General features: G+C 39.4%; 1 long non-coding RNA gene across 2 annotated transcripts in view; it reads left to right on the top strand.

Moving 5' to 3' along the window:
- Window positions 1-7,734, top strand: part of LOC138818914 (uncharacterized) — a 72,841-nt gene extending 65,107 nt beyond the window's left edge. The window contains exons 2-3 of one of the 2 annotated variants that reach the window (XR_011369263.1): window positions 6,592-6,780; window positions 7,669-7,734. This is a non-coding gene — a long non-coding RNA (uncharacterized lncRNA). Of the gene's footprint in view, window positions 1-642; window positions 2,144-6,591; window positions 6,781-7,668 lie in introns of those variants that run through there. The other variant, XR_011369262.1, reaches the window with a different exon arrangement.
- The last annotated feature ends 16,436 nt before the right edge of the window (window positions 7,735-24,170 follow it).

The following is a 24,170-nucleotide window of genomic DNA, read 5'->3' on the forward strand; positions in this document are numbered from 1 at the left end:
GCATCCAGAACTGTTTAGCAGGGACAAGGAAGCATAGACAAAGTGAAAGAGCAAAAGTTGTGAGGGATTGTGGGGCACAATCAGGGTAAAAAGGTCATGAGTGTGCAAACTGGGTAGCCAGTACTATGGTAGAAGCAATTTTCATGGTGGACTGATGTGGTGCAGAGCTCTGGGTTTGCCTCTCCAGTTTTGGCTGTTAGATCTTTAGGGAAACTACCTCTAGCAGCTATTATCAGCTTGTTGTGTTCAGGCACGTGCCATCTATAAATGTCTACTCCAAGTAGATTGCATTCTTTGACACCAGTTATAGGATTTTTGCCCTAAGCATCCTGAGAGACCACACTCCACAATGCTGCAGAACAGGCTCCACATAGTGAGCTGCAATCACCTCATACAACTCTTACTGCTCCTCTCCAATGTCAATTATGATAGCAAGGGATCTGAGATGTGCTCAGCAGCAGTGCTCTGGGAAGCTACCAATTCTTACTCTGGCATTCTGGGAGCTCCCTAGCAATGGGAAAGAGCACTTGCTGTGGCTCTTCCAACTTCTCTCTGTGGCTCTGGACAGCCAGACTCTTGTACCTCAGGTGGGTTACTTTGATGTCCAGGTGGCCTCAAACTTGCTCTATCTTCTCTCTCTAGGTGCTCTTCAGCTTCAGCTTCAGCTGCCTCTCCTTTTCCCTCCAGGTAGCTCACTTCATCCCCACATCCTTTGAATTCTGCTTCATATCACACCAAGGCCTTCCACTTTCTCATTTACCTCTGTAGCTGTGAATCTGGCACAACAAGCTATATGTAACTTCTGTATCTGTTTATCAAGATTTGAGCTGGAATCCAAGGTGGTACTAGCTCACTGAGAACATGGGAAGCATCTTAAATACTCCCATGCCATTCACTGCTCATTGAGAAAGATGCAATTGTGTTGTGGTCAGTCTCTCCTTCTCCATTTCTGGCTCAGCAGAATAAAGTGAAGTCACAATGGAGCTACCAGACAGCTGCTATGTCAGAAAGTGACCCAACGAAAGATAATTTTGCGAGGGGATACTTATCAAATGTTGTAGGATGAATGCACATATTTATAGGACACTACTAAGGGCTTTCATCTGACTAGTTATGTTATGTCCAAAATGGCAGACCAATCTTAGGCTCTCGCCTAGATCTTCCTGTTTTGAAGGCCCTGAAGACTCCTACATACAACTCAGACTTAATGACATGGGTAAATAAAACAGTAGGTGAGAGCCGGGCGCTGGAGGCTCACGCCTATAATCCTAGCTACTCAGGAGGCTGAGATCTGAGGATCGCGGTTCAAAGCCAGCCTGGGCAGGAGAGACCATGAGACTCCTATCTCCAATAAATCACCGGAAAACTGGAAGTGGCGCTGTAGCTCAAGTGGTAGAGCGCTCTCCTTGAGCTGAAGAGCTGAGGAAGAGAACCCAGGCCCAGAGTTCAAGCCCCACTACCGACAAAAAAACAAAAACAAAAACAAAAACAGTAGGTGAGTATGGATTAGTATTCTGAAGGTATGCTAAGGTGTTGTCTTGTCATGACTACCATGAAATCAATGTCCTTTCTCTGACCTTCACCATAGTTCTTTATTTGGCAAAATTGGCAAGTTTCTTAGTGTGCCACTTTCTCCTGTTAGTTCAGTGCACAGGTTAAAACTGAAGAATTATAAAAATTAGGGCTGAGTCCATTTTACAATTTGCTAATTTGCTAACTGCTGATTCTGCTTCTGTAAACTTGCTTACACTGGCACTGACCCTTCCCTTCCCAAAAATGAGTTAACAAGTTTCAGGGACCAGATGTCGGCCCCAGGACAAGGTCAGTGGTCGTAGATAAAGAACAGACAGTACGTGTTCCTCAGTTCCCATTTAGAAATTCCCCAGACAGGACCTTGAGATAACAACCACCTGGCAAGACCACAAGCTAAGCCAAATGTCAACCAATCATAGGCCTGTAACCATGTAAACCCCCCTTAAACCAACCATGGGCCAGTCATTTTACAAAGAGTGTTACAAAATTTCCCGCATGGCAAAGTGATTGTTGGCGTATATGATGACCTTTAAATGAACCAATCATGGGATGCTTTGTGTTATGCGTTAATCTTGTGGTTTTTGCCTTTAAAAAAGGGCTTGTAACCACTTCTCGGGGCTCCCTGTCTGCTCGGGACAGAGAGTCCGTTTGTGCAAACGTCAAATAAACTCCTCTTGCTTATTGCATCTCCCGGCCTGGAGTCTGAGTTTCTGGGGCGCCCTCCCTTTGACGAAAGTATCCCAGGAGTCTGGGGTCTTTCAAAAACATTAAGCATGCCAAACCATGGGTTTCCATTGTCCTAGTAGAAGTTTTGCATTCTAGGATCTTCCTTCTAGGTAAGTCTATTCTTGGGCCCTCATATGCATATGCTCACAGAAGTGAATGTCTCACAAACCATGGAACATAGTTGGCCAATGATGATTAGCTCACACAGAGACTCAAGAAGTTTGGGTCTGTAGCCTTTCTGAGAGGCCTTGGACTAGGTACTGTGGGCAACATTGACAGTAATTCCTCAGAGCAATACCACTGGCAGCAAGTGAGCCCTGACTACTACTTAGCCCTTACTAGTTCTCCCTCGGGTATGAACACATGAACAAACCCAGTTTAGCTTATTGCACAGTGTCCTCATCAATGAAATCATTTTGAGCCTAGGAGAAACTCTCCATTTGAAAAGCAGTACACATAAGAAGCAGATGATGGCCCACACTCAAATGCTTCAGGAGAACAGAGTGTAAGGGTGTCTACACAGTTGGGAAATAGGATTCTAAGGGGTGGGAAGGGATGATTTTAGATAGCAAACTTAGAAGTAATTATACAAATTCCTAACCTAACTTTCTTCTGCCCCTCAGATTCAATTCAGGAAGTGGTGGAATGTTTATAATCACAAAATGGAGTTTTTAATCCCAGGCCCAAACTTTAGGTGTTCTTGTTACGTCTTCACACCTGCCACTGATGTAAACAGTCAGAAGGGCAAAGGGGAAGGGAGCCCCTGCACAGGAATATAAATGGAGCTTACAAGCCACTGCAATCTCTGACTTTCTATGTTGAAGGTAAGATAAAAGGCAGTTTGAGTTTCTAAGAACTCAGTTTCTAGGCTACATGGCTCCTTCAGAACTTCTTTCCCTCCTCCTGTATTTTGAGAGCAACAGTTAGTACAGTACTTCTGTCTCTTAGGGGCAATCTTTCTCTTCACACAATGCTTAAAGTAGACAATAGGTGGAAGCTGCCATTAAATAAAAAAAAGTATGAAATCAGGCTGGGAAGATGGCTCAGTGGTAGAGCGCTTGCCTTGCATGCATGAGGCCCTGGGTTCAATTACTCAGCACCACATAAGCAAAAAGAAAAAAGCCGGAAGTGGCGCTGTGGCTCAAGTGGTAGAGTACGAGCCTTGAGTTGAAGAGCTGAGGGACAGCGCCCAGGCCCAGAGTTCAGGCCCCAGGACCGGACGGCACCCCTCCCCAAAAAAGTATGAAATAGCACACAGTGAGTGCTTCCCCTGAATTCCTGGACCTAACAATCTCTCATTTCTGCAAGGCAAGCACTCTACCACTGAGCCACCTTCCCAGCCCCCAATTTCTCATTTCTGAAGAAAAAATGATTATGGGTGAGTACTAACAGCCTCCATTGCATGGTGAGCTTAGAACACTTTTCCCAAGGCAGGTTCTGTCCAGGTATTAGGATGGCTGAGATCTACTGGATCAATGAACTTACAGACAATGCAAGACAGAAAAGTCTAAGAGACTGAGTCTCAAACGAAGAAACTGGACCAAGAAGAGAAAACTTATCATTGCTGGAAATGGAGAAATTCAGAGAATGTTTCTCTGAATACAGACAGGGTAAAATTATAACAAAGTTCTAAGTTGTGGCTCATTAGTAGAAACTATCAAGTCAAACCTCATTAAAACTAAAAATAAAACTTATAAAAATAAAAAAACTATTTGGATTTCAGTACTAACATCTATTTTAAGATGTGTGTGTGTGTGTGTGTGTGTGTGTGTGTGTGTGTGTGTGTGTGTGTGTGTGTGTGGAGTCTGAGATTATGTATGGGACAGCATTGGTTCTTAAAAATCACAATATTGACGCTGTCCTTTAGGTTTCCAATTGAAGTCTGGTGGTGTTCTAGCTCTACCAGTTGAAACACACAATTCTCAATTTCTTCTGATTAACTGCAGACAAACATGTAATGGATATGTCAAGCTGGGTTGGTTTCAGTTGTACTCTGTCGATATTATGTTCACAATGAACTATACCTCTGTGGACAGGGACAGGAGGGAAAATCAGAGACAGAGAGCAAAGGAAGGGATGAGATTGTCAAACCAGAAATGAACTCATTACCTAATTTACAAAATTAAAAATCTTGGTTGATGATTCTCTCCTCCAGTTTTTGTAGGTGCCCTTAAGGCCCATCGATGGAGATTTTGAAGGTTAACTTATATGATAATTAATATAGAGCCAGAATCTTTTAAGAAATTTTATGAAAAGCATTTCATTCTTAGTACTGGTTTCTCTTTGAGTGGTGATTCTATATGTTGTTGGCAGAGCTAATTTTTTTCCTTCTTGTCTTTAGTACTTGTCAAGTGTTGAAATCCTTCTTAAAGCTTTGCAACAGAGGTCTGCTATATCTTGGCACCCTGCCCCTAACTAAAATGGTAATCAACGTTTGAAATTAATGTGCTTGATATGAGTATTATTTATTTATTTAATTTGTTTTTGGTGGTGAACTCTGGGCCTGGTCACTGTCCTTCAGCCCTTCAGCTCAAGACTAGTGCTCTACCACTTGAGCCTCAGTACCTCTTCTAGCTTTTCTGCTTAGGTGGTGCTGCCGAATCAAACCCAGGGTCTCGTGCATTCAAGATAAGCTGTCTACCACCGATCCACCTTTTCAGCCCTTAGGAGTGGTATTTTTGTGCACGGATCTATCAAGCAAATCTATTTACCAAATGTGTTCATTTGCCACTATACATATTCAAAATTATGAATTATCTGATATTTTAATGAATAAAACTGTTATCATTGTTACCAGAAATTGTTTGTCTCCTCATGCTGTAAACATGGAGGAGGCATTTTAAACTAAAGCTACAAAATAAATTTTAAGATCTTGGTGTTAACAAATGTGTCCAGGTGTTGTTACATTAAACAGAGAATTCAAAATGGTTTTTCTTCATGAATACAGAGATCAAAGTTCTTATAATACTTTTTTCAAAATGCAAATTAAAGGGAAAATCAGTCAGGAGGTAAAATTTATATTGAATGTAAATTTTTAAAGAGGAAAAGAAGATCCTAGATGGCAGACTAAAGACAAAGCAACATCAGAGTCCTATATGCTCAATACTAAATAAGAAGCTTTAATTAAAAAATTCAGCTGGAATGTGAGCATCAGGCAAAGGCAAGCAATCAGAGCCTACCACCAACAAAGAAACACCATAATGTATATCTCAGATAAAGGAAACAAGTTCAGACCAGGGCTCAACATCCTTATCCTTGATTTCAATGATACACATACACCCCCCTACACACACACAGAAACACTCACTCACACACACACACACACACACACACACACACACACACACACACACTCACACAAGAATCAGCTCAACCTACTCACATCCATTCAACATGAATCAAAGATCTTCCTGTAATATTTGAAACTTTAAAAGTTTCAAGTCTTGTAAATAATTGATAACAGATGCATAAGCAATTATTTTCTGAATAGCATCTGCTATGAAAATGAGAGTTCATGATTGTTATAACTACTTAAACATCTCTGAATCTCAAAAGAATTAAACTAGAGACAATCCGAATTTGGGGACTATATTTCTACCAGCTCTTCTGCAAAGGCTTAATAAGAAGTTATGAAATCTAAACTAAAATACCAAATCAATACAATTAATAATTGTGTAAGTGAAGTGAAAGACACTGATCAGAGACCTATGCTGTCTCCAGTTCTCAGCCAGCTGCACACTGTGGCACCTTTGATTCTGCTGGGCCTGGCCCACAGTTGTATCCCCAGAGCAGTGATCCTGCTGGGGTTGGGGCTGGGAGATTTGTGGAGAGGAGGGGTGGCCACGGGGGAGGCCAAGCTGGGATTGGGGGTGGTGGTGGTAGGGAGAGGGTGGGAGGCCCTGGCAGAGGCTGATGAAGGGAGGAAGGAGGCAGTAGCCCAGTGGCTCAGGAAGCAGCAACTGCAAAGGCAGCTGGGTTCTGGGGAGTGTCTGTGAGGTGCAGAGTTTGGCCCCTGAGGTCTGGTGGCTGGGTGAGGAGAGGAAGGAGTCTCAAATCCCACCTAAACAGACAATGAGAAATGAGACAACCAGTGGCTGAAGAATTACAAGAAGAAAGGCAGGGACTTGGGACTTGTAGGTAAACTCTGGGGGCGGGGAGGACAGCAGTGTTGGACAAGTGGTAGTCATGCCTCTCTGGAGGCTGTGGGCTTGGCCTCACTCTTGCCTTGAAGCAGGCACCGTATAATTCTGCCTGGAATCTTTAATAGCAGCTTAGTTTAACCTTAAAGTCTAATTTATTTGCTTTGCTTTTTTTTTTTTTTTTTGCTTAAAGTAATAGAAGAATTGGTGGGACAATCTGAAAGGATCTCTGGCTTCTTATTTTCTCATCACCCTGAGCTACAACCTCTGTGCTACCAGCTTAGATGATGGGACTTTGAAATTCTGGAAAGCAGATGCACATCATAAGGCCCCATGGCTTTGGGATTTCTCACATTCTTTTTAAAATGTAATTGTTACTAAGGTGTGTACAGTGATTTCACAATTCATGTAATGTGTACACTTGTCTTGTAGACAATGCCATCCTTTCCTGAGCTTTTTCCCAGTTTCTGGTTTTTTTTTTGTTGTTGATTGTTTTTGTTTTTGTTCCTGACCTTCAGCTTGAACTCAGGATTGGGTGTTGCCCCTGAGTTTTTTGTAATCAAGGCTACTTTACCTCTGGAGCCCCAGCTCCTTTTATGGCTTTTTGGTTGTTAATTGGAGAGAAGAGTCTCAGAGATTTTCTCACTCCATCTGGCTTTGAACTGAGATCATCAGCTTCCTGAGTAGCTAGTATTCTAGGCCTGAGTCCCCAGTGTCCAGCTACTAAAGTGTTGGTTTCATGCTTCCCTGTTTGTGTTACAACTTTCCTTAACTCTTGGCACTAATACTACATATTGCTTGGCTCAAATCTGAATCGGTGGAACATGCTGTATTTTGAGGAAGGCAGGAATAGGAAACTGTAGGCCATAGGGACATATAAGCTAAACAAATCATTGGGAACATGGCATAAAGACAAATAAGTTTATTGCCAGTTGACTGTGTCATGTCTTTACTGTTAATTCTGCATGGCCTGTGGATGATGTTATACATATCCAAATGGTCATTGGCAGAAATAAGGTTTCTCATCCTGTTCTATAAACAAAACAAAAACCAACCAAAAAATACTACCTGTGAGTCCAGCAATTTCCTCTAATTAGAGATCAGTATGCCCTAGTTTATGAAAAAATATCCATTATTCAAGTGCTGCTACTTTTTCTAACCACAAATATAATGAAATATGTAGTTGTCTGTAGAATTGTGTATGAACGCCATCATTTTAATTCACAAAATATTCAGACATTTAAATGTTTATTTATCTATTTTTTGTCAGATGTGGGGCTTGAACTCAGTGCCTGGGCACTGTCTGTGAGACTCTGTGCTCAACATAGTTAGCACTCTACCAATTGAGCCACAGAGACACTTCTGACTTCTGAGTTGTTAATTGGAGGTAAGAGTCTTATGGGTTTTTTTCTTCCTGAGCTGACTTAGAACTGTGATCCTCAGATCTCAGCATCCTGAGTAGCTGGGATTACAGGAATGAGCCACTGGCACCTGGCTTCAATAGTCATTTTTAAAATGATGAACTGCTTGGTGTCTCTGGCTCACATATATAATCCTAGCTATAGTTAGGATTACAGGTATGAGAAACAAACACTAGGTGTGTGTTGTTCATGATGGTTTATATTGGCATGTTTTGATATTGTTTGTTTCTTATACTACATTGCTCTTATTTTTATTTTCACCTAGGTGGGGGTGATAGGTACTAGCCAGTGTTGAACCTTCTTTGGTTGAGATGGAGCCATGTGGAAGTTCTTGCCTATGGCATGAAATTGAAATCCTCCAGCTCTCAGCTTCCAATGAACCTGGGATGATAGATGTATTCCATCACGCAGAGCCAGTGGTTGGGGAGCATTGCAGAAAAAACTACACTGGTCTTGAACTGATGTCCCAAATAGCTAGCTTTACAGGCATATGCCTTCAAAACCTTGTTGTATTCAATTTCACTTTGAAGTAGTGTTTGTACATACTTAGAGAGTACAATGATAACACACTACATGTTTAATATATAGAAGTCAATACAATTAGCAGGTTAATCTCCTAAAACATTGAAGCTAATGTATTTTGGTAACCTCCTGACTGTGCTAGTTATTTTAGAATATACCATAAACATGAATACATTGATAATGTGTACTAGAAGATTGAAAGTTTATAGAGATTGAGACAAGTTAGACTATGTGTAGTAAATATATATTTATCCATTGCTGCTCTGAAGTACATTATCATATATTCACTGTGACAATACCATCATATATTCACCATGACAATAATTTTCTTGCAGTGTAGAATTTTCCATTACATAATCTGCCATCTTTTATCTTTTTTACATTCTCCTTATAAGTATGGATGCTTTCTTGTTTCTTATAATGTTTTGAAATTATTTTAAGATGGAATTAAAATTCGTTGAGTCTACTGTAATTATCTCATTTTGTTTGGTTTTGTGATGCTAAACATTAAGACCAAGGGTGCCTGAAAGTGATGCCAGCAGACTATATCACTAAATTTTATTCTAATTACCTCTTATTATTGTATTTTGATATAGGGTTTTATTGTTGCTGTTTAATAATATAGAGTGTGGTGAAGGTGGACTGAAACTTGCAACCCCACTGCCTCCAATAACAATGCTTTCTTACTAGGATCTGGAAGCAAATAATTATCACTCTAGCTAACAGGAGGTTGAGACCTGAGATTTACTTCAGACAGCCTGAACAGGGAATTTTATGAGTCTCTCCTCTCCAGTTCAGTACAGAAAACTTGCAGTGAAACTGTAGCACAATTGGTAGGGCACTACACGCAAGGGAAAAACACTCGGGATTGTCATATAGCCCCTGAGAACAAGCCCTAAAACACACATATGCACAGACACACATTTACCCACATACACACACACTCTCACACACATGTACACAAACAAAATTGCAGGCAATGTTGTACCTTAAATTCTTATCCAGGGGTTGGACAACAGTCCACTTATTTGTGAAGGTTTTCCTTGATTATTTTGAAGGAGGAGGATAGTTCATGGGACACAGATGACAAGACTTTAGTGAGGAAAACTTTATAAATGACTAGCTTATAAAAAGAACAGGAGCACAGCTTTTATCTTTAAATAGTACATTCCTTCAACTATAGTATTTTTAAATAATAATCATTGAATTATGAGAAGACAATGCAGCACCTCTTCCCTTCTCCCCTTCCCCTCTGTCATAAAATATGACAAAATTATCAAAGATAGTCTTATCTTACAAGAATGAACACTTGTAAAAATGTCTGACTATATGTGTAATGTTTGTTTTTCAATACTTGTTTGATTTTCCCACCTCTAAGTACTTGCCTTTTTTCCAGATGACAGCACACAGGGGCATCAAGAGCAAACAGATTAGGAAACAAAAACCTTACAATGTCCTAGGAAGTAGATGTCAAAAATAGATGCAAGAAGCACATGGCAGGCTGAGAGGGCATGAGACCCAAAATGATTTGTGCATTATGAGAGAAATAGTGACAAATAAGGCTTGGATCTGACCTAGGAAGGGCTCCTTGAGGCTGAGACCATGCCTGTATCTAGGTTTAGCTGAGGATGTTGGGAATTGACAATGTCCACATGTGGATATAGTGATGTGAGAGGGGAGATTTCAGTCTCCAGTTTGTCTTTGGGATGGTCTTATGTGACCAAACAGCTTAGATCATTGAGCTCTGAGAAATGACACTACCTACCTCACAATGGAATAGAATATAGAACTATGAGAGCCAAGCAACTGTAACTGACATTCAGCTCGAGCCAGCTCACTTGGCCTGTGGTGCAGGAACAAGAAAAATGTTCTTGTGTTGTTTTCAAAGTTCAAGAGACTCAGCTCTCAGGCATGAGAGATATGAGTGTCTCACTCAATGCTGCAGACTTTGGATCAGTGCCAAATCACGAATCCAATGTCTCAGGCCTTTTTTATAAGAAGAAACCAAGGGAATCATAAGGCAACTCAGGCAAGTATAACTATGACAGGAAACCTATCTAATCTCATCCAGCCCACATTAGAAACTTCTTCTTGTGTGCTTTTATATGTGTATACTGAGAAAATATTTACTGTGTACTTTTCAATCCACTCTATTACAATTACTCAATTTGAAGGGTACTCCCACTTTCACGTTTCAAAGATCCATTCTTTTTACCACCTCAGTGTGACAATGAATCAGCCCAAACCCTGAATGTGCCTTATAACATATGGATCCTGGACTCAGGCTTGCTGGAAATGCTGGTAATGGACCTGGTCCCTGACTACCAGAAAGGTGATCCCTTCTATGTTGGAAACTTCCTCTACCACTATAGAGAGTGGGGGACAATGGAGCAGTTGCTGGATATTCTGTTTAAAAAGTGAATGTTCCTAAGCCAGGTGCCAGTGGATCATGCCTGTAATCCTAGCTACTCAGGAGGCTGAGATCTGAGGATCATAGTTCAAAGCCAGCCTTGACAGGAAAGTCCATGAGACTCTTATGTCCAATAAACCACTAGAAAACCGGAAGTGGTGCTGTGGCTAAAGTGGGTGAGTGATAGCCTTTAACTGAAGAGCTAAAGGATATCACCCAAGCCCAGAGTTCAAGCCCCACAACCAACAAAAAAAAGTGAGTGTTCCTCTTTCAAACTCAGGGTTGATGAGACCCCCTGGCAGAGTATTGGTATACTTGGCACCTTTCTGAGACTGTTTCACTGGAGTCTGATCAAGGAGCTTGGCTTGAGACAAAGAAGTACACTCTCTGGCTAATTCCTTAGGACTGGGTTGCCAGAGCATTTCATTTGCCTCAGAAGCTAGTGTAGCCTTAGCAATTTGCTTGCTGAGAGACCAGCATTAAAGGAATGAGCCCGTGGCATCCAACATCCACCCTCACCTAGAAAATCACTATCTTGGAGGCCTTTGAAGGAATATAGACAGAAGAAAGGATGCAACTTAAACTTGAATTGGGGGCTTGAGTGCTGTCCCATTTGTAACACTCTACCATTTGAGCCCCAGGTCCAGTTCTGGCCTTTGGCTGGTTAATTGAAGATTAGTGTCTTTGGAATTTTACAAACTAGACTGCGTTCAAACTGTGATTAGTAGAATTAGAGGCATGAGTCATTGTGCATTTATTTGGACAGATGCATATAAGCATCCTCACAGAATTTGCATGAAATTGTGTAAACATATCTCCACTTTTTGTCTGTCATGTTGACATTACCATGTGGGTCTTAGCCAGTCCCATGTGTGTCCTGTTAGTTCAGAAAAGGAGAAGCATAGAGTTATCTTCCTTCTCTCCTTCCATTGGTACAGATCCTACTACCATAACTGGAAGATGAACAAGAGAAGAAGTAAGTGGATGTTGGCACAAAAAGAAGTTCTGTCCTTGAAAACTGGGTATCTTTGAGGTTTCTGAATCAAAGCCAACTTTCTTCTTTGCACACAAGTTGTGATTTTCACCAGGGGGTTGAGTCTTGGCACTTCAGTGCATAGCAGATTACACAGTTGTGGATGTGGTTGTGGTTTGGGACTCTCATGGAAGACAGGGAGGGCTGTGTATAGCAAGTCAGATTCAGTGGGGAAACAACTTTCTCTTCCTATCACAGGGAGAATTTTAGAGGATTATATTTAAGAAATTTCTAGAAGTGATATTTTGAGGACCATCCTGCTTGCAGAAGTCTCTTCCCACTTCCCAACCTGCAAGTCCTGCAGAAAGAAGCTCTAGTACAAGGCTCAGGATGAGGAGGGTGGAATTTCATTTTCCTTGTCACCAAACTGCCCACAACATCGTTTATTCCATCCTCCTTATGTGGATGGACTTCTACCCTGATGATTTCTATGAACCCAAGAACCATTGCACCCTAAAAGAACTTACACAGTATGTCAAGCTCAACATGCCCTCTTCAGACCTGCTCTTCCACTTACATATTCTTCTGGACCAGCTGGAGGAACACATGACCCATGAGACCAAGAAAAAGAGGAAGAAGTCCTTGTTTCAATGCCTCAGAGCTTGTGAGTAGGAATGGAACCTGGGTCTCTAGAGATGGGCCTGATTGGCCAACAGCCCTTAGTACTCTCCAGCTTGGCAAAATGTCCTTTTATGGATATTCTTTGCCGGTAATATGTTCTCTTTTTGAAAGAACTTGGAAGTATACATTCAGAAATACCCTACTTTCCCATCAGTGTTCAGTCCAAACTCAAGTTCTACAGCTTCCCCCATTAGATCCTCATGGAAGTTTAGTCACAACTTAACTTCTAGAGTCTACTCTAAGAATCTTGTACCTATTTCCATTCTCAGGTTTGCATCAACGTAGAGCAGCTCCTGCAGAACTACAGATAAATAACCTTCAGTGATGTAGTCTATGGGGACTGATGGAGATCAGAAGCCATCACTAATCTCCAGAAAGCATGTGAACATAGAGTTTTTTTTTTAATTTGTAGAAAGGCCCAAGCAGGTTTTGAGTCCTATGGACATCCCACATGTGATGCAGGTGTACCTGCACATACCACCAAGGAAGAAGACGATCCAGAATGTCTTCCATTGATGTTCACAATCCAGCTAGATCAGCTCCAAACCAGTCAAAAAGAACACTTCTTGGTGTGCAGGGTAAATGTGTGCTAATGGAAAATGACCACAGTCTATGTTCAGTGAAACCAATAAGTGAGGTCCAAAATCTAGATTCAGTTGAGGAAAAGGAATCTTTCCTCAAAGAATACCCAGACCAATCTGTCCTCCTGCAGGGGATCCAATTTCCAATTGAGAAATTAGAATCTGTCCCTCTCTGGACTCAGGAAGAAAATCCTGTCTTTAATGAGGAAGTAGATCCCTTTGAGGACTCCGAGGCAGAATTTCTGCTGAAGGCAACTTAGAGGCCAATCTAGATTTAGAGATTCCTTTCCCCCTTCCTGGGAAAATCTTTATTTTTCTTTTTGTCCTGATTGTTGTAAAAGGTTCATTCTATTTATTTTTCTAACTTTATTAAAATGTCAATGTTTTTGATATATTCTAAAATTCATGAATCCTAAATATGTTTCTTTTTAAACCTACAATCTGAAACATCGTGCATACATGTTCTGGGGGGGGGGGAACAGAGAGTGACAGGGGGCTGTACAAGACAGCCTACTGCATATAATGGGAACTGTTAAATGTACAGGGAGTGGCAAGGAAGCAGGTCATGACTGCATGGGGTGATAAGGTGGCTACAAAAGGTCTAGGACATAGCAGATCAGATGTCCTAAAAATCTATTCTGTCAATTGTGACAAATGCCACAATACTTAAAGTGGTATGTGGGATGCTCTTCCAACAGTGAGTTCAAATCTGTATACATCTTCATTGTGCTTTGGGTAAATATGGAAGAAAAATTTGACTCCAGTAATATAAAATATTTGACAAATGAAAATATTTGACAAAATATATAGAAAATATGTATACTGGAAAGTAAAAGCCATCATCAATAGAAGAAAGAAAGTTTACATAGATGAAAAAACACAAAATCAGGAAGAAAAGAAACCACAATTAAATTAGTTATATGTTAATATGTGTTATATTCTTTATGTTATATATAGTATATTATATAATATATAAGATTGAATATGATTTTTCAAACTACAAAGGCATTTAAATTTTTAGTCTAGTATTTTTTTCACAAAACATTAATGTAAAATATTATTGGGGATAGTAGGGATATAATTTGATTATAATTATATGAATATATATTTGTGCATTTCTAGATATAACACTGATTAAAAATAGATGAATAATTATATACATATATTTGTATATATCTGTCTAGGAAGTGAATATAATGAAACTGACTACAGTATGTATATAAAAGCAGCTATGAGTTGAGGCCATGAGACTCAATCCTGTAATCCCAATGATATGGGAAGCTGAGTTCTGAGTTTTAATCTCTCTTACCCCCTTGGCCTTAGATTTTCTGAGGAGGCCTGGGCCTTTCAGTGTAACAAGGAGACACATATGCAGTGGGATCACACTCCCTGACCCCAGAGGAAAGTCAGTAGAAATCAGGACAAGCCTCTTATGTTATGACAGTCTATTCAGTTCCTGTACCAAGATGGCCATCTGTAGAACATAAGATGGAAAGTTGGCATTCCCTCCAAAAGGGTCTAAAAAGAGCCTTCTGAACTATAGTATCTGACAATACTGAATTAAACCTTATTTCCCTTACCAAGCTGCAAACACATAGAAATATAGCAAGGGCTCAAGAGAGATGGGCAAAGATTTACAAATACATAAATTTATATACTCTGTTTTAGTAATTCAATGAAAATCATCAAAGGCATGTCTTTAATTTTTCTTTTTTCTTTTTAAAAGGAAATGGAAACATACTCTGAGTGTATCAGGAACTGGGTGACAGTTTGGTTGCTGAATTGTTGAATGCACTCCTGAGCAAAGGAGACACATATATTGGGGAAATTGTGTGGGGTTGGGTGTCCTCACGCAACTTTACAAAACAATAGCCATAACTTCTATGATGTCACAGTCACCTTTGCCATAGCAGCAAATAAGTGTCAAACACTGATTTTTCCCTGAAGTAGACTCAACACCACCAAATGGCACAAAGAATAAGAGGGAATGATTACTAGCCACCAGACTTCAGCTTGAGAAGCTGTCCTGACCAGAAGCTAGGATAAATTGAGCTGGAGAAGGCTAATCTCCATGTAAGGCTCCTGAGCACTAAGGACTAGGCACTATTACAGGTATTGGAGAAAAAGAAGTGAATGTGGCTCTCTCCTCACCAATTTCATGCTGAAAAGAAAACCAGAAATCATAATGATACTTTCTGTAAATCAGAGACATGAAATTGGTGGTTTTGTGGCAACAACTTCACATTGGGGAATGGGGAGAGACATCCCTAAAGAGGAGATAGTTGATATGAGAGCCATCATCCAGGCAATTATCTAGGAGCAGGTTTTCTTTCTTTATTTCTTTTTTTGGGTCCGGTCGTGGGGCCTGAACTCTGGGCCTGGGTGCTGTCCCTCAGCTCTTCAGCTCAAGGCTCTACCACTTGAGCCACAGCGCCACTTCCAGCTTTTTTCTTTTTGCTCATGTGGTGCTGAGGAATTGAACCCAGGGCCTCATGCATGCAAGGCAAGTGCTCTACCACTGAGCCACCTTCCCAGCCCTAGGAGCAGGTTTTCCAGGCAGTAAGAACAGTAAGTACATCCCCCATTGATGGGAATGGACCTGACTTGCTTCAGAAAAGGAAAACAGCACTGACATGCTTGCTTGTGAAATAAGAATGGAAGGGTACAATGAAGAAAAGAGAAATCAGAAATGAAGATAGAAATAAATTAGATATTTATTGGATGCTGCAGGTTACAAGAAGAAAAGTTATGATTTTAGTTTAAATCTGATGTGACCCACTTGAACCAAAGTAGTCAAACATATGGGTCTCTGGTGTCTCATAACTGGAATCCTAGTTACTCAGGAGGCTGATATCTGAGATTCAGGTTTGAAGCAAGCCCAAAGGAAATTTGGTAAGACTGATCTCCAATTAAACACCAAAAATATGGACATGAAGCTGTGATTCAGCTGGTAGAGCACTAGCCTTGAGGAAAAAACTAAGGGACAGCACTCAGGCCCCAGGTCCAAATCCAAGGACTTCGCAAAACAAAGAAGCCAACAAATAAATTTTGGTGCTGTCATTCATCATTTAGCATTCTAGTTCAATATATTTGGTATTAGCCTTGGAATTATATCCTTAGCAAATGCTCTCCCGGATATTTTGCTTCATTACCAGTTTTCAAAGTCCTGGCATCACCACTGTCTCCTCCCAGTTAACATAGCAGTGTACCACTAGAAATTTGAAGATTTATTTTATTAATCACAAGAATTCTTATCATCTATCCACATACATGAAATGAATAGTAGCCACATTCCACTACTCTGAATATTTTTAATCCCCCTTTGAGTTAATTACCATTAAGGCTTAAAAACTCTAGAGTGGTTATCAAATTAATTCAACAGTCATCATTCTTCCACCCAATCTTGTAACATAAGTTTATAAAACTAGAGAGTATATGAAAGTGTACACATGATACCTTCTAACTATAATACTCTCAAGAAGTAGGGTTTTACAGAAACATCCTGATTGCATTGCCAAAGCAAAGGATAAGAGATTTAATTAAGCTACCTAACATCTCAGAAGGAAAATGCTATTGGCTTTAGAACAAATTCATTAGCCTGGAACTGAGGAAATTAGTTTCAGAAATGCCAGAGGCAAAGGGTATTATTCAAATCACCTTATCATGAGGCACAAGCAGCCTGTCTAGATCAAACTTCAAGGAAAAAAAGGGATGAATGAAAAGCAATTAATGCTTCTATAACAAGCCAGTTGGTGGTGGTTCATGCTTTTTATCCTAGATACTTAGAAATCTAAAATGAAAGGATCTCAATTCAAAGAATGGCCAGGAAGAAAACCTTCCTCTCTGCAACCAGCAGACAGGAAGCATCAGCTCTGGGCCTGAAGCCCAGCAGGATGGCTTCTGCCCACAGACATCCAGACACACAAGACCACCCGCATCTAAAATATTATCAAATACATTCAAATAGTATCTTCTGTTTGGGAGATAACATTTAAAAGATGCATCAAAAACATTTCACTGAGTTCCAGTTAAAAAAGGAAGAGTGAAAGTGGAAATATGTACTCACTCACTGAAAGCTAAGTCACTGACTAGAATGATGTTAATAGGGCTAGAGGCCTATTTGGTAACTTATTCATTCAACCATCTTTCCTCACAACTTGTCAGTCAGCCTGAATAGTGAGATTTTTGGTTTTTTGTTTTTATTTTTTGTGCACATATTGTACAGAGGGGTTACAATTACATGGGCAAGATAATGAGTACATTTCTTATCAAGCATTGCAGCCTCCTCCTTTGTTTACCCTTCATATCACTTCCCAGTCTCCCCTTGCTCCCCCAATCCCCCCCCCCCCCCCGCACCAAAGTTGTAAAGTTCGTTTTTGACATGACAACTTGTACTTCTCATTGTAGCAACAGGTCCACCTGTATTCTTTTTTTTTTTTTTGTCGGTCGTGGGGCTTGAACTCTGGGCCTGGGCGCTGTCCCTCAGCTCTTCAGCTCAAGGAGAGCACTCTACCACTTGAGCTACAGCGCCACTTCTGGTTTTCTGGTGGTTTATTGGAGATAGGAGTCTCACTGTCTCTCCTGCCCGGGCTGGCTTTGAACCGCGATCCTCAGATCTCAGCCTCCTGAGTAGCTAGGATTACAGGCGTGAGCCACCAGCGCCCGGCTCCACCTGTATGCTTAAACGACTTGTTTTTCCCCATCTCCTCTACAAATTATACCGACATCAAATATAGTGAAAGCAGGGGTTAAACTGAGATTTTTGAATGAAATGTGTGTGAGCATGTAGCTTGTGAAAGTAGTAATGAAAAGCTAGGCACTGGAAGCTCAGGCCTGTAAAACTAGCTACTCAGAACGCTGAGATATGAGGAACTCAGTTCAAAGACAACTGAGCAAAAAAGACTCTTACCTCCTGTAAGATTAAATTAAAAGAAAGCTGAGCTGTGCTTCAACTGGTAGAGTGCTAGCATCACATACAAAAGCTAAGGGACAGTATTTAGGTCCTGAATTCACGCCCCATACTCAAAGCTCTCATACACAAAATAAGCATGTCAACACCACAGTATATGCATATGTTAGCAAGAGATGTAGATGAATGGGACAATGACATCATTTACCTCACCTTTAGTCTCAAGCATTCTGTGTAGCATAGCTCAGTGTGTGAAAATCCCTAGTGTGTGAAAAGTCCTGTATATGCCTTTATCTGATTGGGAGAAGGGAAGGGAAATAACAAAATGCTGAAAGAAGTACAAAAGGTGACCCATTGCAACAATGATACTCACAGTACACTATGGCAGAAATTAACTTTACAATGTAAGGGGGGGAGTGGAGGGAAGGGACAGAGGGTGAAAAACACTGGAGTAGGTACCAATGTTCAATGAGAAGTGTTACTTAATCATGTAAATGTAACCCCTCTGTACAGCATCTTTATAATAAAATTGATTTTTAGAAATATAAAAATTAAAAAAGGTTTTTTCATAAAAATCTCAAGCTGATACTAACAGAACTTCTGAGTTCATGTCAAAGTGTTTTTTTAGGACTTTCAAGAAGCTAGTACTAAGAACATATAACCACAATTAAGTGATAATGAGAAAAGTAGTGTTTTTTATTGTATTATATGAATAAAGAAAAATTTCTTTTCATTTCTGTTTACGTGGAATTCATGTTTGTGATCTGCATTGTTCCCAAGTCAGACTAATCTCTTGTCCTTAGCTTTCTTTGGTATGTATAGCCTGGACATGTAGTCTGAGGTAGAAGAATTATTCTTTGTTCAACTTGAAGGTCTAGCATAAAAGCCTTCCTCCCTGGGCAGAAGGAGGAGGAGGAGAAGGAGGAAGTTAATAAAACCAAACCAGTGAGAGAGAAAAATTGAGAGAGCAAGGGAAGGAGTGACATTTCAAAAAAGAAATGTATCCTGACCTGACTTATATGACTGTAACCTCTGTGTAACTCACCTTGATAATAATAATACAAAAGAAAAAACAGAAATATAGTGCTGGAGGCATAACCCAAATGGAAGATCAGACTAATATGTATGTGATACCAAGTTCAAACCCCATCATCAATTTCCCCTTCAAAAAATGGCTTTTCTCATCACTTGTGCTTTCCCTAGCTTATGAAAGGGGGTGCAAACAGTTAAAGAGAGAGAAAGGTAATCTTTCAGGAACAGAACTGTACTTGCAATGAGCAGTACTTGCTAGAACACATGTTGACTAGAACACATGAAGACTCTATGTTTTCTGAAATAAACAGACCTAGTTGGGCTTGAATACAGGCTCCACTGTATACTAGCTGGGGACTCAAAATTAACTAAACTCTCTGGATCTCAAATTCTTCACAGGTAAAGTGAGCATAACAATACTTATATCACGGGATTATGAGATCTGGATGTCATCAAACATGGAGTGGGTTTTATTTTAGGTGTGTGTTCAACACTCAAACACTGCTGGAAGGAGTATAAACTGGCATGATGTTTACTATATTACTTAACAGTAATACAACAACTACTACAGACTCACTCCTGTAATCTTACTTACAAAAGGTTCTAAGCCTGGACAGGAAACTGGAGCAGACTCATCTCCAATGAGCTCTAAAAAAGCTTGAGGTGGAGTTTGGTTCAAGTGGTAGAGTGCTAGACTTAGCATAAACCTCAGGAACAGTGCCCAGACCCTTAGTTCAAGCCCTAGGATCAACACAAGCACACACACACACACACACACACACACACACACACACACACACACTAAATTTTGTATGTTCCTATCATCCCACTTAATAATACTTTCCCTCTTCCAAGTTCACCAGTTGTTGTTTTTTTTTTGTTTTAAAAGGGACTTGCTGTGTAGCTCAGGCTGCTCTTAAACTTACAATCCTCCTGGGTGCTGGGATTACAGGCATGCCTACCATAATTGGCTTCACTCAGTAACTTTATTTATTACATTTTCTGCAAGAAATCCATTCATACTTAAGATATATGGCTTAAAGCTGTTCACAGTAATATTCTACTGGACAAAATGTAAACAATATAGCTGGACATGGTACTATGCAACCACATGGTAATGCCAGCCAATACTCAGGAGAATAAGGAATTGAGGAAAGCTTGGTCTACACTGCAGAACCTGGTCTCCAAGTGAAAGAAATTCTAAAAATATTAATCTACTATGAAGCACACTATGTTAAATTTATGTAATGGAACAAATAGATCATTGTTAATGGAAATAAAATCTTGGCAGAAATTATAAATACATACATATGTATATATATTTAAATTTGGAGAAATAAAATTTCAAGTGGTATTATCTGCATCTTTCAGTCTACTTGTCACCTACCTATTTACCAACACATTGATTTCTGTTAGTCTTCACAAAACACTGTTCTCTCACATTAGTACAAAAAATTGCAAAACAAAAAGTACAAAAAATACATTATCATAAATACAAATGTAGTTCAATCCCTACTATAAGAATTTGGAGAAAACTTGCATTCAGTTAATGGCATTGAATATTGTTCAAGAAGGGGAGTCTAGGAGAATGTTGACTCTGTGTGTGTGTGTGTGTGTGTGTGTGTGTGTGTGTGTGTGTGTGTGTGTGTGTGTGTGTGTGTGTTCCATGAGTAAATAATGGAGTTAGAAGTCGACCTATTATTCTTGCTTAGTCTTTTTGCTCAAAGCTGACACTACCACTTGAGCCACATCTCCACTTCTCGATTTTGGTTTCTTAATTGGAGAAATATCTCAGATTTTTCTGCATGGGATGATTTAAACCTGAATCCTCACTTTTTGACCTCTAAAGTAGCTAGGTTTTTAAAACATGAGCCACTGGTGGATAGCAACTACATTAACATTTTTGCATGTTTGATGAACTTTAAAGTAAAACATATATGTTACTTTTGAGAATGGCAGGAAAGAGTAATAAATGTCTAACAGAATTTAAAACATACAAAGCTGAGAATGGCAACTAGCTGAGAATAGGATGGAATAAATCAAAATTTCCTATAACAGTTTTCAGTCTGTGCACAGAAATGATTGCATTGTTGGAGGCCAAGGCCATCAGATAGCTGAGCTCCAGCTGGCTGCTATGCTCATGAGGCCAGCTAGTGCTATTCACAAGAATGTGATGTTGTTGGATGGCAAGGATCAGCTTCAAGTTCGGAACCTGGAATGTTTCTATTAATCTAGAAGGGGAAATATACCAGGACCCAATGACTGGGTATGTGGTTAGTGGTAGAATGCTGGCCTAGCATGCATGATACACTTGATTTGATTCCTCAGTATGATGTAAGCAGAAAAACTGGAAGTGGTGCTGTGGCTCAATTGGTAGTGTGCTAGCCTAGAGCAAGAGAAGCTTAGGGAGAGTGCCCAGGCCCTGATTTCAAGCCCCCAGTGCTGGCAAAATTAAAAACAAAAACAAAAACAAAAACAAACCAACCAAGCACAAAATGCTGTTTGTTGAAATAAATATGTTGAAGAATTCTTTATGTTCACTAGAAAATTGTGCTGTTGGGCATTCATAATGAACTTTGTTATGAAAAATTAAAGTAAATTAATGAAATATTATCTGGCATTGGACAGGGCATAGTGAGATCTAAAAATGATTGCTGCCTATGGTTACTTGACATAACAACATTAGAGATACACTTGCCAGATTGTGATTTTTTTTCAGTATACAATTGTGGGATTTTTTTCTTTTTCAAAATAACTTTACTGCCGGGTGCCAGTGGCTCACACCTGTAATCCTAGCTACTAAGGAGGCTGAGAATTGAGGTTCTCTGTTCAAAGCCAGTCCAGGCAGGAAAGTCTGTGAGACCCTTATCTCCAACTAAAGGTTCAGAAAATGTGAAGTGGCACTGTTGCTCAAGTAGTAGAGTGCTAGCCTTGAGCTGCAGAGCTGAGGGACAATGCCCAGACCCAGAGTTCAAGCCCTACAGCCATCAAAAAATAATAATAGTAATAATATTAATTTTATTGTTACTATTAAGGTTTTATATATAAAGGCTACCATTTCATATGTTTGTTTCTTTGATAAAAGAAACACATATCCATCTTCATTGCCAACAGTTGCTATATATTTATTCAAATACACACATACACACATACAAACACGTGTAGTATAAAGACCCAGGCAGTCTGCAAGGAAATATTTTAATAGGAATTCCATAAAATATTGTCTGCTGAGATCTGACTTGAATTTATAGTAATATCTAGCTGCTTCCACCCCTGGACAAGTCATCATCATTGGTGAAGATGTTGCCATTTGAATTTAGAATGCCCCAGAAAGACCTGTGTTAAAGAAAAATGATTTACCATTTCCTGAGAATACCTGAATATTTCCTCTGGAGATTAAGTTCTTCAGAGTGAAACCCATGAGAACATAGACTCTCATCTTCTTTCTTCTTTTATCTTTAATCATTCTAAGTCAAAAACTTTTCTCTTTGACATACTCTCCACTTTCACATTGTCTTGTCACAGGCACCAAAGCAATAAAACCAACTGAACATACCCTGAAACCTTCGAACTTGTAAATCTGAGTAAGCTGCTTAATAAATGGACAATATCATTATTATGGTAGGTTATTAAGCTAACACAGAAGTCTAGTCTTTCTAACAATGTAGAATATATTAAAATGTGCTTCATTATAAAATATCTAACTCCATATTGTATTTTGTGTTTTTGTTTCTGTTAGTCCTAGGGCTTAAACTCAGGACCTGGATGGTGCTTTTGTGTTCTAGGCCAGAGCTTGACATACAATCTGAACTGAACTCCATTTCCCCTGGTGGTTAATTGGAGATGAGAATCTAATGAAGTTTCCTACTTAGGCTGGCTTTGAACAGTGATCTTCGGATCTCAATCTCTTAACTAGCTAAGATTACATCCTTGAACTACCAGTGCCTAACCATGTTGCATATTTTGTGTAATTCCAATTTCCAGCATTGTGTAGATGCTCTTACTACAATATATTAAAAAAAAGTAACCCTGTTTCCATTGTATTTGATGATGGTATAATTTGTGTGTGTGTGTGGGGAAGGGAACAAACAAATTGTTTAAATAGGGATACAGATGGACCTATTGCAACAGTGAGATGTACAAGACGTTATGTAGAAAAACGAACTTTACAACTTTGGCACAGGAGTGGGGAGCGGGGTAGGGGAGATAGGTAGGGATGGTAAGGGGAAACAAAGGAGGAGGCAACAATGCTTGATAAGAAATATACTCATTACCTTGCCCATGTAATTTTAACCCCTCTTTATTGTATTTTCACAGTAAAAAAAACCCTTAAAACATAATATGGATATTTGTAAAGTTTATAATAAAGAATGTTCAGCCTTTACAAAATGTATGCAAAATCTATGCTAAACTATTGATATTTACTGTACCTTTCCTGCAATCAGTTTGATATAGTTTAATATTTGTCATGCCAAGTTTTTCTATATTCTACTGGAGATTTACTTTTTCATGTATGTATATATATTTATATGTACATGTATCTACCTATCTATCTATCTATCTATCTATCTATCTATCTATCTATCTATCTATCTATCTATCTATCTATCTATCTATCTATCTATCTATCTATCTATCTATCTATCTATCTATCTATCTATCATCTATCTATTTATCTATATCTATCTATCTATCTATCTATCTATCTATCTATCTATCTATCTATCTATCTATCTATCTATCTATCTATCTATCTATCTATCTATCTGTCTGTCTATCTATCTACATATCTATCTATCTATATCTATATATTCTGTATTCTCTCTCTCTATATATATATATTCCAATGTGGATAAATATACTTGAAACTTTGCTTTGTTATTCTGTTCAGAAGCTGAAACTGGTCAGCTCATTCTGTGACAATATCTGTGCTCATTCTCATCATTCCTTTATTTACCACACAATCTGCCTTCTAAAACCAGCTTCATTTCCTAGGTAAGGTTACCAATCAGTCCAACCAATATACACCCAGAGGCTTTTAATAAAGCAAGCTTTAAGGAAGGAAGATAACATGAAGTGACAACTACAGAATTTCTACAGAGACCTGACATCGTTCACATTTCTGCCTTCCTTCTCTTCTCATACTTCAGAAAGCATTGACTAACCCTGTAAATATACTGCATTTATAACTTAAGGATCAGTGTTTTTTTTTCCAACCTGAAACCTTCTTTTCCATGATTTTT

The sequence above is a fragment of the Dipodomys merriami genome, unplaced genomic scaffold (genome assembly GCF_024711535.1).
Source record: "Dipodomys merriami isolate MVZ:Mamm:240054 unplaced genomic scaffold, mDipMer1.0.p SCAF_793, whole genome shotgun sequence".
Classification (NCBI taxonomy): domain Eukaryota; kingdom Metazoa; phylum Chordata; class Mammalia; order Rodentia; family Heteromyidae; genus Dipodomys; species Dipodomys merriami.